Source organism: Phoxinus phoxinus (assembly GCF_949152265.1).
Source record: "Phoxinus phoxinus genome assembly, chromosome: 14".
NCBI classification, from domain to species: Eukaryota; Metazoa; Chordata; class Actinopteri; order Cypriniformes; family Leuciscidae; genus Phoxinus; species Phoxinus phoxinus.
Genome location: NC_136889.1, coordinates 18,146,486 through 18,164,682, shown reverse-complemented (window position 1 = coordinate 18,164,682; position 18,197 = coordinate 18,146,486). Strand labels below are relative to the sequence as shown.

The window sequence follows — 18,197 nt, the reverse complement described above, 5'->3', positions numbered from 1 at the left end:
GACTCAATTCTGAGATTAGCGAAATCCCTTGTTAAAACAAATGACTGACCTCAGTCGAATGCAGACTCTCATTGTTTTCCATCAGACAACAGGGAGAAAGCCTCCGACCTTCGCTCCGCTTTCTCCATCTTTTCCTCTATCTATCTCTCTATCGCTGACATCACAGTGGAAGCCTTTGACTTCCTGTTCCCTGGACGGCCTCAACTTCTGGAAATCTTGCGCTGAACTTTTGATGTCTTCCGCAGTTTTGGCATAGCTGCAGGGTGTAGGTGATTGAGAAATCTCATCTCTGGTCACAAGAGACGCAGACATCATGAGTCCTGAGTTGTTTTTGTTGATAGGATCATGGAAAATGTGAATATGTACAGTTTCAGATGGAGCTCTAATCAGAAGCCTCAGAGTCATCTCAGACTCAGCCTGCCGCACTAGACTAATTTCATTGAGATTTGTTTTGATTTGTTTTGATTTTTGTTTTGAGATTTTATCCACAAAAATGTGATATGTGAGGGGAGGAGGGAAAAGAGAGAGTGAACGAGTTAGTGAGACGGATCCAGATGGATGCTATTTTTGATTTATGGGAAAACATTTCTGCTTTTTACCTTACTGCAAAGAACCAGATTACAACTGAACAAACCCCAAGTACTCAGATAACATCGCAGAGTAATCCCAATCTGGCAAGGGCACCGGACAAAAGAAAGAGGGAAAGACAGGCGTACAGAAAGAAAGAGAGCGAAAACAAGAAGGCCAAGAGAGAATTATTGGGGGGAAATGGAGAGATAGGGAAAGAGAAGTAGTTTAAAAGAAAAAAGATGACACGCTGAAAAGATGTAATGTTGTAGGTATGCTTGTCATCACTCGGTGGGATGGATGTTCAAGTTCTCATGAAGTTATTATTCTTACGAGGACCTCTGCTGGAATAAACAGGTAATTCACCACCATATTTGACAACAGATTTGAATATGTTGTTTTAGAATAATAGCTTAATTTTAACATTAGCCTAACGTGTTTCATACTGTTCACTTTCTTGTGAGTTAGTAGGCCTAATTAATCCTGGATTGTCAGTAATTACTCACCCTCATGTTGTTCCAAACCTGTAAGACCTTCGTTCAACTTCGGGACACAAATTAAGATATTTTTTGATGAAATCCGAGAGCTTTCTGATCCCTCCATAGACCGCAATGTCATTGCAACTTTTAAGGCCCAGAGAGGTATAATTTTTTTTTTACAAGATTTCCTACAGTGGTTCAGGCTGTAGGACTGTCGAATGACTAAAGAAACATTATCAGCAAGATGATAGAAAACTGTACTTATTACCACCCACTGCTATTTACAACAATGACGGAAATAAGCGCAATTACAATAGCTAAATATGTTTGAGAGGACGATATTGTATTGCAATCAAAGTCAATACCAAATCAAAACTAGTTAGCACATTATTTGTAATTGAAAGGGTTTAATGACAATATGGTTATGGTTACACTTAAAATAGTTACAAAATAGATAGGCCTATATGAGATGATAAAAACTTATACCATTAATTGTACCCAGCATATATGTAAAATGTTATCTGAGAGATAAAAAAGAGAGGGAGAGAGAGTGTGTAGAGAGTACGATACAAAGAAAAGAGGAGGCAAAGAAAGAGTGCCCCAAGAAAGAGAGCCAGAGAATAAAAGAGACAGATGCAATATTCTTTTATCCCTTCCTTGACCATGTGACTGAAACCCAAATGTGAGACGTTCAAACTGACCAATCAGATAATTTCAACTTCCCCCATCTTACTGAAGGTTTGTAGCCTGGCTAACGCCAGACCCAATTCTCGTTGAGACTTGGGTCTGGGAACCACATGTTAATTTTGTCGTATTTGAGGCGTGGTTTACGAATGCGCCGGCGCCGTTTATTGGGTGCTAAGAATGTCTATCAAATGCGCATAGCCAATCGTTTCCATTATACCAGATGACGTATGTAGAGAAATGGTTTAACGCCAAACGCTGCTCTTTTTTCTAAATAAAATTGCGATCTAAACTACTTAGAACAATATCTAAGGCTGCATCAAAAGGTAGCTTCGCGTCTGCTGCCATGTTGACTCCATAGATATAAACAAACTGCTTAGTTGTGTCGCAAAGATGTCGTCATCGTCTTGCTGCTCCCTCCCCGTTCTGTGATTGGTTCCCTAAACGAGGCGAAAATCAGGTCCATGGTTTCCAGACTGCCTTTCAGCGAGAATAAAATCGCGCTGAGCAAAGGCAGTCTGGGGAAACCCAGGCTAGAAGGTTTGACAATTCGTAGACTCCCGATGTACATTTTGGCCTACAGGCCTTAAGCACTATCATCACCTCTGCCTTTAGGAACTCCAAATGCTCCTTGGGGTAAGAAAGAGGGGGGTTGAAACAGTAAAAGCAAAGGTCTTTGTTCATTTTCACATATCTTTGATTATTTTCAACCTTACAGTTAAAATAGTCCATGTGACTAGTGGTTCAAACCCCCCAAAAATAACAACCTTCATTCGACAATTTCTTCTCTTCTGTGTCAGATCTCCTATTCGTGTAGTAAACAGTACAGCACTTCCGGGTTCTATGCTGGTCACGTGAGCACCACGAAACATGCGTGATGCTGACACAGGAGCTAGCCAATAGTGAGGCGGCGTTCTGAGGTAGAACCCGGCAGTGGCGATTCTATTAAATTACACCCTGGGCACACCTCCTTCGCGCCAATTTGCCAATAATTGAAATGATAGATAATAGAAAACCGCTACGTGGCGCAGAGGATTTTCTTTTTTTTTAACAGCTCGTGCCGCCCCCCATGTGACATGAAAAAATTTTGCCCCGGGCGACCGCCCGGTTCTGAATCCTTATTGATTTTGAGGAATACTGAAAACAACCATCATTCTTCAGATATTTTGCTGAAAGATTAAAAGTAATGCGTTACTTTTACTTAAAAAAGAAATCTGATTATCTAACTTGCGTTACTTGTAATGCATTACCCCCAACACTAGAGTTAAATTAAATTTGGAATGAAATTAAATTTCAAAGTGTTAACAAATCAAAGGTTATTGGAGTAAATTCTACAAGAAATACTACTGTCTTTTTTAGAATCTGTGTAATTCAATGTGTTACTTGCTGTTTCTTTATTTTACTTTACTAGTCATTTCTGAGAGAAAATTGTTTCTACACCTATTTTTTTTAGTGAGTGAGAGTAATGGAGTTTACTTTAGATAAACTCAGGGATTTGATGGACAGCATGGCAACGGTTTGGAGAGAGCTGAGGAGCAGGTTTCACACACTTACAGTAGAGCCTTTGTTTAAGACCTTATTATTGTTTTTACTGAAGCTCTACCACAGGGAGCTGAAACACACCCTACCATACTGAGTGGTGATGAGTGTAAATTTGAGAACTGTCAATATTGATTTTGCAAAGCAGACATTGATTTGTCATGACTTTGTCAAGAACCTGATGGTGGATTTCATCTCATTCTGTGTTTTTACTTTTTTCTTTGTTTTTCCATCATACACACACGTGTACAATGACAATAACAGGTTTCTGTTTTTCATTGTCCATTCCAATTAATGTAAACTCCGGATTATGATTCCTCCTAACATTTATGTGTGCTGTGGACAGTAACCTATGTCTTGACCAGATCAAAAATAATGACACCAAACTGGAAATACAGATTTAAGGAAAATATTTTTTAGCCCATGTAGACTGAAGATAAAAGTTGATGGAACAGTAAGAAGGTCAGTGTTAAGTCAAATAAAAGAGATGGTCGTAGAATGTATAAACACACAAAAAAGTTTAATCTCATGAGAAATTCAATATGAGGGGTAAACGGTTCAGGCCTGAAATCATCCACATTTTGTTCATTCCATTGCAAGCATATTTCTGCATTTAAAACACAGACTCGCACAGTATAATTTAATGTATCCATCTGTCCATTTTCCAAACAAACATTTCTAAAGTATTATATATAATGAATCAATACATATTTATATAAAGTATTTATTATATATTTAAATCAATATAATCAAACTTGTGACCTATTTTCGTGATAATGGCATCATAACGGTCTCATCACAAAAACATTGCAAACAACCGCCTAGAAACAGAGAAAATGTGTGAGCCTCAAATCTCTGTTTATTAGCCAAATTTGGATATTTTTTTGCCAAAATCCCCACGATTTTAAAAAGAGAGAGAGAAATTAATAGACTGTGGTGGTTAAAGCCTGTAGAGCCTTTCAATTCATGAACATCATGAACGTTGATGACGTGTGCTGAAACTTCCCTTGCTTGTGCACCCACGTTCAGGGTCAAAGGGCAAAGTTTAGGAGCTGCATAGTTGGTTTTAATTTACAAGATGGCTATCCCCCTGACTCTGTTCTGTGAGGATGGTTTGATGCTGCCTTCACTGATTACACCATTGACATTCAGAGGAGATGACAGTCTATGATTGAGCTGAGAACCTCCTGTTGACCTTGTTGTGCCCTTGATGGAGTGAGTCTCCTGGGGGTCTCTACTTTAAGAGCCCTTGCCCATCTCCCCCTGTACTGCAGAGCTTTGGCTCTCTTTTCTCAGCTCTAATCAGGTCTGTTTCAGTCCCGTGGCTGAGATCCCTCAGTAATGAACCACAACTAATTGAACAGATGCGATCACCGTGACAATCGGGTCGTCATGGATACCAGGTTACCAGGGCCTGATATTTGATAAATAGGTGGGAATGAAACACAGGCTGGAGCAGCGATATGTCAGACACATAATCATGTTCGTACGATTGAAAACATATGAAAGCCTTGGACATGCATGTGGACATTTGCACACTCCTGCCTGACTCAGACTTTCCAAAAAGAGGTATGGTATTACAGAGGAAATTAATGTATGGTCCAGTTTTGTATCATGTAGTGGACACCTCTTAAAATCTATAAACAAAGCTTTGAGATGTGGGCTAAAAAAAAATGTTTTTAGAATTTCTGCCAGAATGCTGCCAGGAACTGTTCAATTTTTTTAGCAGGTGATGAAAATTGATTCTGTTGACTGGGGCCTTAAAGTATATGTTGTTCAAGCTAATCAAAATAGCTTTTTTGAACAGTTAGCACTATGCTAAGCTAGTAGTTTAAGCTGCTAGCTTGCTAGCAAAGTCAAACTGACAACTAAAAGGAAGTGAAATCTTAAAGGGGTCATGACATGAGAAACCAAATTTGCCTTGATCTTTTGGTATATAAGAGGTCTTTGTACCATTAAAACGTCCTGCAAGTTTCATAGCTTAAGACGTCCTCCCCATTATAAACGAATCATTTATTTAATCAAGCTCTAAATACAGCTCGTTCTGGATCCATGGTAAGAAGTGACGTCACGGTACGAAGTGACGTACCAGCGTTTGCATATGACCGCCTCCAGGCACAAGACAACTACGCTTTCAGCGCAAGGCAGCTACGCTCATTTCGTATCATCGTCGCGCCCGCGCGCCGCTCGCCTCACAAGTGTTCAGTCGACGGAGAGCGAGTGGGTCTGTGTACAGGGAAATGACGATGCCGCAGATGTGCTGTTCCTGGCTGTGGACAAACAACATCTTTGAATACGCTGCTGAAAGATCCAGTCGTCAGGGGAAAATGGATGCACTTTATTTTTTGCGGACGTCTCAGTCACGGCAGTGTTAGTTTAAGCGTGTGTTCTATACATTTGAAGGATGACTGTTTTGAGCTTTGCCAGAAAACTGTTGCTCAAAGATAAGTCCGTGCCGACTATTCTTGGCTCAACATCGACGACGCAAACTGTAAGTAATGTATTTAAAACTTTAAACTACTTTTTAAATACGCTGAAAGATCCAGTCGTCAGGGAAAAATAGATCCACTTTATTTTTTGCGGACGTCCCAGTCACGACAGTGTTCTATACATTATAAGGATGACTGTTTTGAGGAAAAAATCCCAATATGATGCTTGGCTTTGCCAGAAAACTGTTGCTCAAAGATAAGTCCGTGCCGAATATTCTGGGCTCAACAACGACGACGCAAACTTACTTTTTACCATGGCTAATATAAACACATTTGTATAAGAGAATCTTGAAAATATGTCGCCTTTCTAGTAGGCCTACATGTGATAGAAAATTAAAAATGTTGCCTTTATCAATGCTGCATCTTCAAATATGGCCTGTGCATGCATTTTTGTCCGTGGTACACCCTATCATTTCATTGGAATTAGTTAAATAATGTTAAACTGTTAGCAAATTAAGCTATAGGAAAATTATGTAACAATAATCCGTTTTCAAGTGTCTCGGGTTAATTTTTTTTTATTAATTCAAAATAGTTTCACTTTCCATGTGGACACGGGCTGATCCAGTCTTCGTTGTTGTGGTGATCGTTCATTTTCCTCTGATTCCGGCTCAAACATAATAAGGTTTTATCATTGCAAGAGCCATCGCTTCGCATGCATCACCCGCTATTAAACAGTTGCGCCGAATCCGCACAGGTCCTGGCTGGGGGCGTTAATAATTGATGCATAGGCACTGACGTTAGCCAATCATATCAGTGGGCGTTAACACTGAACTCTTAAAGGGGAAACACCCCCAAAACAGACTGTTTGAATCAGAGGATGAAAAACAGGGTGGGAAAAGGTCATAAATCACTACATTTTAAAAGTTTTTTGTAAAAAAAACTATAGTAATACTATATTTGCACCTAAGGGAACATAATAATAAAATAAAAAAAAACATGTCATGACCCCTTTAAATTTGAATTTTTAGATTCAGTAATATAATGTGATTTAAAAGACATGAATTGACATTTACAATGTTAAAAAGGACACAAAAATTAAAATGCTGTCATCCTTTGCTCACCCTCATGTCGTTTCATGTATGACTTTTTCTTCTGTAAAGAAAAAGGCCTATTTTGTTTGACTTTCAATGTATGGACAAAAATATTGACATTTTTCTAAATATAATGGTAACACTTTAGAATACTATTCCTTTAGATACATTAATGAATAACTAACAAATGAGTAACGCACTATTAACATTCTAGGCCTAACTAACAAGAAACTCTGATTAATGATAATAGCACTCAGTCGAATGTGGTAGTTCACTAGCTAATCAGTAGCCTAACTATTTTTCATACCTCACTGAAGACTACTAAGAACTACTATATACAGGTTTGTAATTAATAGTATTAAAGCATAATGTACAATATAAAGAAATGGTAACCCATTAGCAATGAATAAAGTGTTACTACATCCTTCTAAAGGACCTAATAATTCGGATCAGTATTCTAAAGTGAAAAGCTTGATGACTACATATTGACTGAAGTCATTAAGCTTTTGAGGTTTTTGGTAAATGGACTGGTAAATGGACTGCATTTATATAGCGCTTTTACAGACCCAATGGCCACCAAAGCGCTTTACATATTGCCTCACATTCACCCATTCACTCACTCATTCATACACCGACGGCAGTGTCAGCCATGCAAGGCGCCATCCAGCTCGTCGGGAGCAGCTGGGGTTAGGTGTCTTGCTCATGGCACCACCAACCTTCCGGTTTGTAGACAACCTACATGAACCACTGAGCCACTGAAAACCCCATTTTTGTAAGGTTTTGGATAGTAATGACTCAAGTGTTACTACATCCTTCTAAAGGAACTACTAATTATTTTGGATCAGTATTCTAAAGTGAAGATCATGGGAACACACTAATGACTAAAGTGTTCCCAAATCCATCGAAAGGAATTACTATTCAAATTCTTACAAAAACCTCAAAATCGTACAATGACTTCAGTCAATATTAGGTAATTATCATGTTTTTCACTTTAGAATACTGATCCAAATAATTAGTAAAGGATGTTGTAACACTTGAGTCATTACTACTGGGTCATCATTACCTTTTATTATAAATTATGCATCATTCATGTTAATGAACCTGTAGTTCTCTGGGAGATATAAAAAAAATTGTTTCAACTACATTCAACTTTATTAGTGCTATTACTAATTTGTTAATCAGAGTTTCCTGTTAGTTAATAGTAGTTACTAGAATGTTAATAGTGCATTACTCATTTGTTCCTGTGTAGTTATTCATTAATGAAGGAACAGTATTCTAAAGTGTTACCAATATCATTGTGAGTGTGTTCCACAGAAGAAAGTATGCAGGTTTGAAACTACATGAGAGTTAGTAAATGATGACCAGTCTAATTTTCTGAGTGAACCGTCGCTTTTGAAATGAGATGCACAGTAAATAATTTTCTATCATTTATAATCAGGCACAGAACAGTCTTCGGTCTCTTGTGAACCTAGTGTACTCAAGACGAATAAGTGAACGTTTTTCTTTAACATGTCCTTCCATCTGTTCCCTCAGGCCTGCTTTCCCAGGGAAATATGATGAAGGGAACGAAAATAAAGTGAAATGAAAAACAGAAGAATAAAAGAGCTACAGCTCGGAGAGCGCTAGACAAACTGTTCCTACTGCGCTGCTACACGGCCTACTGTTCTACCACCTCAGGACACTGCGAGAGAGAAAGAGGGCAAGAGAGGAGAAGAGGAAAGAGACCCCGACAAGGACATGCCGATTCCACCCAAGAGAACAACGCTGGACGTAAGAAAAGCGAATAAGAGATTGGATGACAGAGTTCCAGCAGAGAAAATAAATGAAGAATTTAGGTAGAGTGTTGACTTTTTACTCAACAATTTCTTGGTTAGAAATAAAGAGGGAATGGACAAAAAAAGGAGAGAGACCAGAAGCAGAGTTTATATTGATGTAGTGAAACGATACTGTGTCTGTATGCAAGAGATTAAGTATGTGGTTTCTGTGCCACTAGCGACACCAAACGGACCTGAAAAAATAATGATTGTTTTCAAACAAGTTTCACTCACCCACCCCATTGGTGATTGGTGGGTGAGTTCTGCCATTGGTCAATCAAATGGATGGCCACACCCTAAACTCATGCCATTGGTTGAGTCACAGTTGCTGTGTTGGGCTGGTTGGAATTCGAAAAAAAAACAGACATGTTTTGACAGAATTTAGAGAAGTCAGCCTAACAATGGTGTATTGAGTCCTCTTTGACTCCAAGGCTCCCACTGTTCACAACAATATTGAAAGATTAAAATAAGTAACTACAATAGTTATACTTGAAACTGCTTTAATTTGTTTTTATAATTCCAGAAGTTTGGAGGTGAATAAAAAGAAGAAACATCTTGATTTTTAATTGTTTTAACTCATATCAAATCTTGTTTTGTTTTATTTTAAGTCATTTTAGGTCATCTTGAGGCCCCCTTGGAAATGTGCTAAGGTCCCCTATAGTGGGCCCTGGACCCTGGACCCTGGTTGATTCCACTGCTTTACAGTAAGGTTCACTAACAGAAATACAATTTAAAAATATATATATTTCTGAAAAAACGTTTAAAAGTTGGATCGGTTTGCAATTTGTTGGGTATGACTTTTTCCCTTCAACATAATTTTCTACTTGTCTTAAACAGGTGCATTCATGTGGAGTAGTGTAATGAGGTGGAGTGTATCAGGAAGCTTCAAGCATCATTCCACAGAGTCAAGGAAACACAAACCATTAGACAACACTGTCTTTCAGAAACCAGACAATACCCTTTTCATCAGTGAACAATGTGTCTGCACATATTTGCTGACAGGCAGGCACGCCTCTGCAAGTAAATTGCATTTTCTTTTTCTTTTTTTTGCCATCCCGTTGGCAGCTTCTATCATTCAAGTGTCTGTCCGTTATTGCAACATTTGGCACAATTCAAATGAAAAACACTATAAAAAAAGATGCTTATATTGGCAGGTGAAACTTGTTTATGTTCTTTCTTAATACTTGAGCTGTTGTGAGATTTCCTTCAGACAACAAACTGACTGAAGGATTACAATTACTCTGACTTTGACTTTCTCAATTACTCTGTAATTCTCAGAGGCGCTTTGAATGCAAGAATAATTTCAGTTTATATCTTTGTGAGAACTAGTGGGCAGACGGTACACATGTTAACGTTTTCAGCACTCTGAGGACAGTCCATGGTACATTCCTGCCCTTGAGATTCATTCAATGTAAAGTTTCAGAACATTTGTATGAAATCCGCATCGCACACAGACACAAAGGAGTGAATTAGTTCTAATCATAAAGTTGTCATCGCCGGCTTTGGAATGTTCCGGGTTGCTGGGGGCAATAAGTGTGAACCTTCACTCATTTAGACAGATTACATTCCATCTGTGGTTTACAGACTATCTAAACAAATACTAACAGGTGAAGTAATTTAATAAAATGTGAGCGCGCACACACACACACACACACACACTCACACTTACACACACACACAATTTACTTAGCTTAGCTAATCTAAATAGGGACACACCATACTATAGACTTCTGTTTTAATATAAAGCTATTTTAATTATAGTTATAATTCATAAATTAAAAAAACATTACATTTTATATAAATGGTAAATGGACTGCATTTATATAGCGCTTTCATAGACCCAATGGCCACCAAAGCGCTTTACAATATTGCCTCACATTCACCCATTCACTCACTCATTCATACACCGACGGCGGTGTCAGCCATGCAAGGCGATCCAGCTCGTCGGGAGCAGCTAGGGTTAGGTGTCTTGCTCAAGGACACCTCGACACTTGGTCAGGTGGAACCGGGGATTGAACCACCAACCTTCCGGTTTGTAGACAATCTACATGAACCACTGAGCCACTGCCGCCCTATAATAATATAATTATATCCCGAACTATAGCCAAATATGTATACACATACACATGTTATAGAAGTAATAAAGTGAATTATAATGACCGACTAGCTCTACATTCAAAAGGATTTTCTTTGGATTCGTAGAAAATATAAATAGGCATTTATATATAGAGAGAGAGATTTATTTTTTAAATGAGGACATTTTTGGGGGGTTATATAATTTTTGTTTTTACATTTTATTTTTTGCATTCCAATTGAGGACATCCTTGACATACAATCTCTCTCTCTCTCTCTCTCTCTCTCTCTCTCTCTCTCTCTCTCTCTCTCACTCACTCACTCACTCACTCACTCACTCACTCACTCACTCACTCTCTCTCTCTCTCTCTCTCTCTCACTCTCACTGTCACTCTCTCTCTCTCTCTCTCTCTAGAAATGTCGTCTTGCTAAAGATGCATTACCTGAGTTCAGGTCACTGTTTACTGAAACCCCAGGTGTAGGATCTCAGTCGGACATTTAGGCACAGTCCCAACATGACTTTCTTCAGTGCATGTCAGCCAACTGACTTCACAAGCGCAAAAAGTCCAACAACAACAACATACATTTTATATATCTCCCTACTATGCTTACGTTACCGTCTACATCGTCTGTTTGCTGCTATCCTGCCCCTTGTCTACCCCATATCACATGTATTGCGCTGCCTTCCATCTTTAGCCCACTATCTGCCCCATGCTAACACATAAGCCACTATCTGCCCTAGGCTGAGTGTTTCTGTAAAACTAACTCTGCTGCCAATTATTGGCGAAAGGCTGTTTCATTTTGATGTGGGTAATTTAACAAGAGTCCCGTAAACGTCTGCATTTTTCTTTCAGAGTGCTGTAGTTTTGTCTCTCATTTCTTTAACAAGCTGGAAAACACTTCAAGAGGAATCAGACTCCAACACATGCAAACCAGCTGCAACAGGTCAACACAAATGATCAACAACGGGATTTGAGTGTGTTGGATCCTTTACTGAACGGAATAAAGATTTTCTGTTTAAAAAATGAAGCCGTTCCATTAAGTTGGAAATTGGATAAATATTTGCTCAATTAAATGCAATTTGGGCAAGTAAGTGCTATTGATATGTGTGTGTAATTATCGTAATCTGAGAATGTTCCTATAATTGTGCAATTCATTTGATGCCAGTTTTGGAACAGGCAGAGAATATTCTGAACACTGCTCTTGCACTTCTAATGAAAATTAATGCTGCTTTATCCTCCCGTCTCATCAACATAAAGTACTTGCCTGTTAGAAGAGGTTTTATTAAATGGAAACAAGTGTGGGTATCTGCAGGTAGGAGTAATGGGCTCGTTGAAAGGTAGTGGCGTGGAGAAAAGCCTTTATAATTGGTTGTGAAAGCTGCCTGTATGGGGTAGGGTTAGGGCAGGGGTGTCCAAACTCAGTCCAGGAGGGCCACTGTCCTGCAGAGTTTAGCTCTAACTTGCCTCAACACCCCTGCCTGGAAGTTTCTAGTATGCCTAAGAGCTTGATGAGCTGGTTCAGGTGTGTTTTATTGAGGTTGGAGGCTTGGAGATAAACTCTGCAGGATAGTGGCCCTCCAGGAGCAGGATTGGACACCCCTGGGTTTAAGCTACACTGTGTAATATTTACTCCCATCTAGCGATGAAATTGTATATGACTACCAACTGAATTTGATGTTATAGCCCCTCCCATTCCCAGGGCGTTTTAACTCCTACAGTGGCCGTATAATCTGCCGGCAGTCACGAGTAATCTCCCCCTCGCATTTGTCACGGTGCCACTGAGTGTAAAAGCGCGAAAGGCGAAGCTTGAATTTCCAGGTATGTCCCTCTTTGGCTAATGTATTTTTAAGATGGAGGCGCAACATGGCTGCCGCCATTCGAGCTCATGTGTATTCTGAATGGCAGATTCTACACTTACGAGAATACTTGATTAGTTGGTGGAAGTAATTACACATGGATGATCACATATCATTTTGAAAGAAGAAAGTGTTTTTTTGCGAAGAATCAATTAAAAAAATTACAGTGTAGCTTTAAGGGTTAGTTTCTGTATTATTCATGTCATAGTACTCACAACTTAATGTGAACAATTCACCTGCACATATGTTCAATATCTGATCTGTTGCTCCTTCCTTTTCATTGCAACTTTAACTGCTGCAGCCAGATCATTGACTACGCTTACATGCTGCCAATAACCCGTTCAAAACCGGAATATTAGCAATAAACCGGTCGCGCACGGCCATGTAAACACCGGCAAAAACCCGGATATGCTCATATCCCGGTTTTTAAAAACCGGGATATTATACCTGGGGTACCCCTTTTCTAACCCGAATATTTGGTCTTGTAAACGCGTTTCGGCATATCCCCATCAAAATGTGTGTTCTGCGCATGTTCTATTCGCAAGGAATCTTGGTCTTTTGAGTAGAGACGGCGCATAAAAAAAACCCGCGTGCAGTATAGCGGAAGTAAACAAGTCGAGGTTAACATGGTGAGACGCAGCACAGCACCACACTTTTGGACCGAGGAGGAGACCAATTTCTTTATATATGTGGCACAGCTCCAGCTACATTTCCCATCTCTTCCTCAATTTCTCTCCTTCTATTAATAAAGACCATGAGGCACAGTAGTGTCAAGTACTGCTGGTGGATCAGTACCAGCGCCAAAGCGCAAACAAAGACTATCGCTATCTGCCCCAAACTATTCATTATCCGCCTGCTGCTGCTGTTGTTGTTGTTGTCTTTGGATACAGGAAGAAGAATCGGAAATGACGCATATTGCGTCTTAATGTTGTCCGTACGTCCAGATGCTAACCGTGCGTCGCCGTTTACATCGGGATATTACACATTCCATGTATACAGGAGTAACTCTCTCTGCTCACGCATGTAAACGGGTTATCCCGAATGTTTCAGAAACCCGAATAGTGACCTTAACCCGACCATAACCCGAATTTTAACAGCTTGTAAACGTAGTCATTGACAGTTGCCTGGTTTCACAGACAGGGCTTAGATTAAGCCAGGATTAAGCATATAGGCTTTAGTTCAGTTAGGACATTTAGGTAGCTTAGAAACATTACTGGTGTACATCTTGAAACAAAACAATGGCACTGACATATTTCAGGGTAGCCTATGGCAGTGCAATTTGCTTTCAGTTAAAACAGCTCAAAGATGCATTTTAGTCTGGGACTAAGCTTGAGCCTTGTCTGTAAAGCTGGTGTAACCGAATGAATGATATGAGTGGTGGTGATTGACGGCTGTGAACACCAATCCGCAAGGAGGATCCACTATTTAAGAGCTGGTTGGTTGTGGCCTGGGATGCGTCACGTCCGGCTCCTCCCGTTCTTCCGTTGTTGACAGTGGACACAGGTATGCTTCATTAGCCTGTAGCAAGTTTTGTTGTTTGCTGTGTGCATGACAGTAATGATTAATGGTGCATTCTAGCCTGTCTTTTCTCCGCCCGGGTTCCCTCGGCTTGTTTTGAGTGGATGCTAAGACAACTAATCTCTCAGGTATGTGCAAACTGTTTTATGGAAAGCAGATTGGTTAGCCTTGTGGGGTTTGGGGATTAGTTGACGTTTCGCGTTGTGTGCAGTATTCCCTGTATCTCAGCTGAATGGCCGTTAGATGAATACCGTATACCCGTGCCTGTAAAGGGATAATAGAGCTCATCTCCATTTTGTGGTAAGTGTTATGCGCACAGTGATATGCGAAGAATTTTTGCAGGTGAGGTACGCATTTTAGTAATTATTTCCTGTGTGGATTTGTCTCAGGATTCTCTCTCTCGCTTGGGAGCGATTTGTTTCTGCTGTAGTTGCAGTTCCGGTTGCTTCTCTGTTGCCATACTGCGAGAACGCCGTATCGTCCAACTAATCAAGAGGATTGTCGCTGTTTGGTTTCTTTAAATTATAGTTTAGTGTATTTGAGTTGACGTTCACTAATTTGTGAAATAAGGAGAAGATAACCCTGCGGTTGCTTCTTTCAAGCTGGTCTGAATTGAGTTAATTTGTTTCTTTTCTTTTTCTATTGTATTAATATCTGTATATTGTTTGATTTGATATTACTTTATTTTCGCTCTGTTCTTGTGATCAGTGATATGATCAAATTGTGATTTATTGTAACTGTTTTGAAATTTGTTTCTTTATTTTCTTTCAGTCGCCGGGGTCCCACGGGTGACGGTCTCTTGTGGTGGTGGTGCTCCTCCTTCTGTTGCCGTGCTACACTTGTGAAGTGTTGTGGTTGCGTAATCTGAGTGCACGGTGTTGTGTGTGTGTGCGCGCAAGTGTGCTTGTGTTTAACTAGCTTAGTGACTCCTTCTTCGTGGTGAACCCCGGCCCTGTAAGGTTGTATTTCTTTTCTTTTCAGTGTGTACTTGATGGTGATGTGAATCATTGTATGTCATTTACTGTTCTTTGTCTTGAAGCCGATGTCAGCCATGCACTGAGTCTACTTGATGGTGATGTGAATCATTGTATGTCATTTACTGTTCTTTGTCTTGAAGCCGATGTCAGCCATGCACTGAGTCATCAGAAACATGCTGGTGCAACGGAGGTTATTTTAATCTGAATTTCATTCTCTTTTTAAATATAACTTAATATCAATAAAATTTTGTACTACTTCATGATACCCACGTTTCTGCCTACTTTCTTAAAGAGAGTCGAACCTGTGTGACCTAAATTTTTAGGTATCATTCATATTTCCCGGGGTGAAATTCCCATGGGTGGCGTAGTCGAAATTCCTTGTGTCTGAAACCTGTACTACTCCGTCACAAACTGGCGTAGTCGAAATTCCTTGTGTCTGAAACCTGTACTACTCCGTCACAAACTGGCGTAGTCGGCAGGGTCTCTATTGTGTAGTGCAACAACGTGGGTATTGTTTTTGCTGGTATTAGTGTTTTTGGATGTGTGTTTTGTTTTTCTTTTTGTAGAAACCAGACAGCGGCAGTTCCTTTCGGGGGTCTGTAAAACGGACCGGTGAGTTTCGTATCTGTATTGGTAAGTGCTGTGCGTGCTTTATAGTCATGGATGATGAATTACGTGAGTTAAAGGAATTAGTACTTCAATTAAAGGCAGACAATGAAAGATTGCGACAGGAGCAGATGCCAGCTGCACAGCCTGGTTCATCTAGTGCCCCTCTAACTGCCGCTGTGGACCCTCCTCTGCCCACTGGTTCTAGTGCAACAGAGCGATTTGTTTTTGTCCCTCGTGACAGAAAGTGTCCAAAATTTAATGGTAGGTCTGGCATTTTTATCGATGAGTGGGTGGAGGAGGCCCAGGCTTGCATGCGGCTTCGCCACCTTTCTAATACTGATCGAGCATATTTTTTGGTTGATCATTTGGAGGGAGAAGCAAGGGAAGAGATTCGTTATCGGTCGAGGGACGAGAGGGAGGATCCGGAGAAAATTATTCAGGCCTTGCGTAACCTGTATGGCTGTACGAAATCATATGTTGCTCTTCAAGAGTCGTTTTTTTCCAGAAGACAACAGGATGGGGAGAGCTTATTGGAGTTCTCCCTGGTTCTGATGGGTCTTCTGGAAAAGGTAAAAAATCAATCACCTTATGGTATGCCTAATGCGGAAGTTCTGTTGCGCGATCAATTTGTGGAATATGTTAATGACGGTGCCCTCCGGCGTGAACTAAAACAGCTAGTCCGTCGCCAACCTACTGCTACGTTGTTGGACGTTCGCAGTGAAGCTATTCGCTGGGAACGTGAGGGGGTGCCAGGGGGAACACGTGGTCGAAGTCAATCTGTTCCTTCTGCGTATGGTATTCAGTATGGAGTACAGGGGCATCAGCACACGGGTAGTAACGCTGCGTCAACTGTATCTGAATTGAGCGAATTACGGGAGATGCTGAAAATGCAGCAACAACAGTTGAACCAATTGACTCAAAGCATAGCTCAAATTCAAAATCCCCAACCTCGACTGCGACCATCCCGGCTTAATCAGATTGTTTGTAGAAGGTGTCAACAACCTGGTCATTATGCCGGAGATTGTGATGGGGAGCGGCAACCACCACGTTCCCTACCAGCACTCGCAGGTTCCTCTTCGGCGGGGAGTGCGCAGCCACCATCTAGACAGTCGTCGGGAAACTAATTCCCGCCGAGCCGCAGGGCCGCCGCTCGGTTGGGGAAAAGACAGGCTCGGATTTTTTGCTTGGTTCAGATTTTATGTCTCGTCTTATGTCAACTTGTCCGCAACTCGTCGTGGGGATAGGGGGGGTCAAGGTACCTTGCCTGGTGGACACCGGCTCTATGGTGTCCACCATTACGGAGAGTTGTTTCTTGAAGAATTTTGAATCTTGGGGTCAGGAACAGCTTCGGTCGTGCCATTGGCTACAGCTCCGGGCCGCCAATGGCCTCTCAATTCCGTACATTGGTTATTTAGAACTGGATGTTGAGCTTTGCGGGCGAAGGGTTTTAGGTTGCGGGGTGCTAGTGGTCAAGGACCCTCCAGGTGGTTTGTGTGCTCAGGTTCCCGGCGTTCTAGGAATGAATGTCCTGAGCCGCTGCTACCAGGAACTCTTTGGCCAGCATGGCATGAGTCTTTTCGATTTACCGGTTGTGTCGCAGGCCCCTGGTTCTGTTTTCCAGGCCCTACAACATTGCTGTCACATTGACTTTCAGTCAGTTTCGGATCGAGGGGGACGAGTTAGAGTGCGTGGACGTCGGGCGTGTCGCATCCCAGGCGGCACAATGAAATTGGTTGTCGTGACCTGCTCAGCACAGTACTCGAATGGTACAGTGCTGTTTGAGCCACCAGAGGCTGGTCTTCCTGCCGGCTTATTGGCATCTCCGTCGTTGGTGCCAGTGGAGCGTGGTACAGCTTACGTGCCCGTGGTTAACGTTAGTGAGGCAGATGTATTACTATATGCTGGCACGGTCATTGGTACTGTCAACCAGGTTTACGTGGTTAGCTTACCTCCGGAGGTCACTGAGGTCAAAGTGGTATCGGCTAGAGTGAGTACACAGCTGGTCTCTTCCGCTATATCTGAACAGATAGGGGCGATTGATTTATCTGTACTGTCAGTCGAGGAACAAGGTAAGGTAAGGGCACTTCTTGAAAAGTACGTTACTGTGTTTTCCACACATGAGGGAGACCTGGGATGTTCCAATCTTATTTCCCATGATATCCCCCTGCTGGATGATGTCCCTGTGCGGCAGCGATACAGACGTATTTCTCCCTCGGAGTATGAGGTCGTGAAAGCTCATATAAACCAACTACTTGAGTCCCAGATAATTAGAGAAAGTTGCAGCCCCTATGCGTCACCTATTGTCCAGGTCAAGAAGAAGGACGGTAGTCTGCGCATGTGCGTAGACTATCGTCAGTTAAATTCTAAGACCAGAAAGGATGCCTTTCCTCTGCCTCGCATTGAGGAGACATTGGACTCGCTGGTGGGGGCACGTTGGTTTTCCACCATGGACCTTGCCAGCGGGTACAATCAGGTTCCCGTCACTGAGGCGGATCGATCAAAGACTGCCTTTTGCACTCCGTTTGGCCTCTTTGAATGGAACAGGATGCCTTTCGGTCT

At 41.2% G+C, this 18,197-nt stretch overlaps 1 long non-coding RNA gene across 1 annotated transcript; it reads left to right on the top strand.

Moving 5' to 3' along the window:
- Positions 1-13,896: 13,896 nt before the first annotated feature.
- Positions 13,897-14,860, top strand: LOC307010367. Its single transcript, XR_013800174.1, has 3 exons — positions 13,897-14,180; positions 14,264-14,352; positions 14,824-14,860. It is a non-coding gene; the product is annotated as an uncharacterized lncRNA (long non-coding RNA).
- The last annotated feature ends 3,337 nt before the right edge of the window (positions 14,861-18,197 follow it).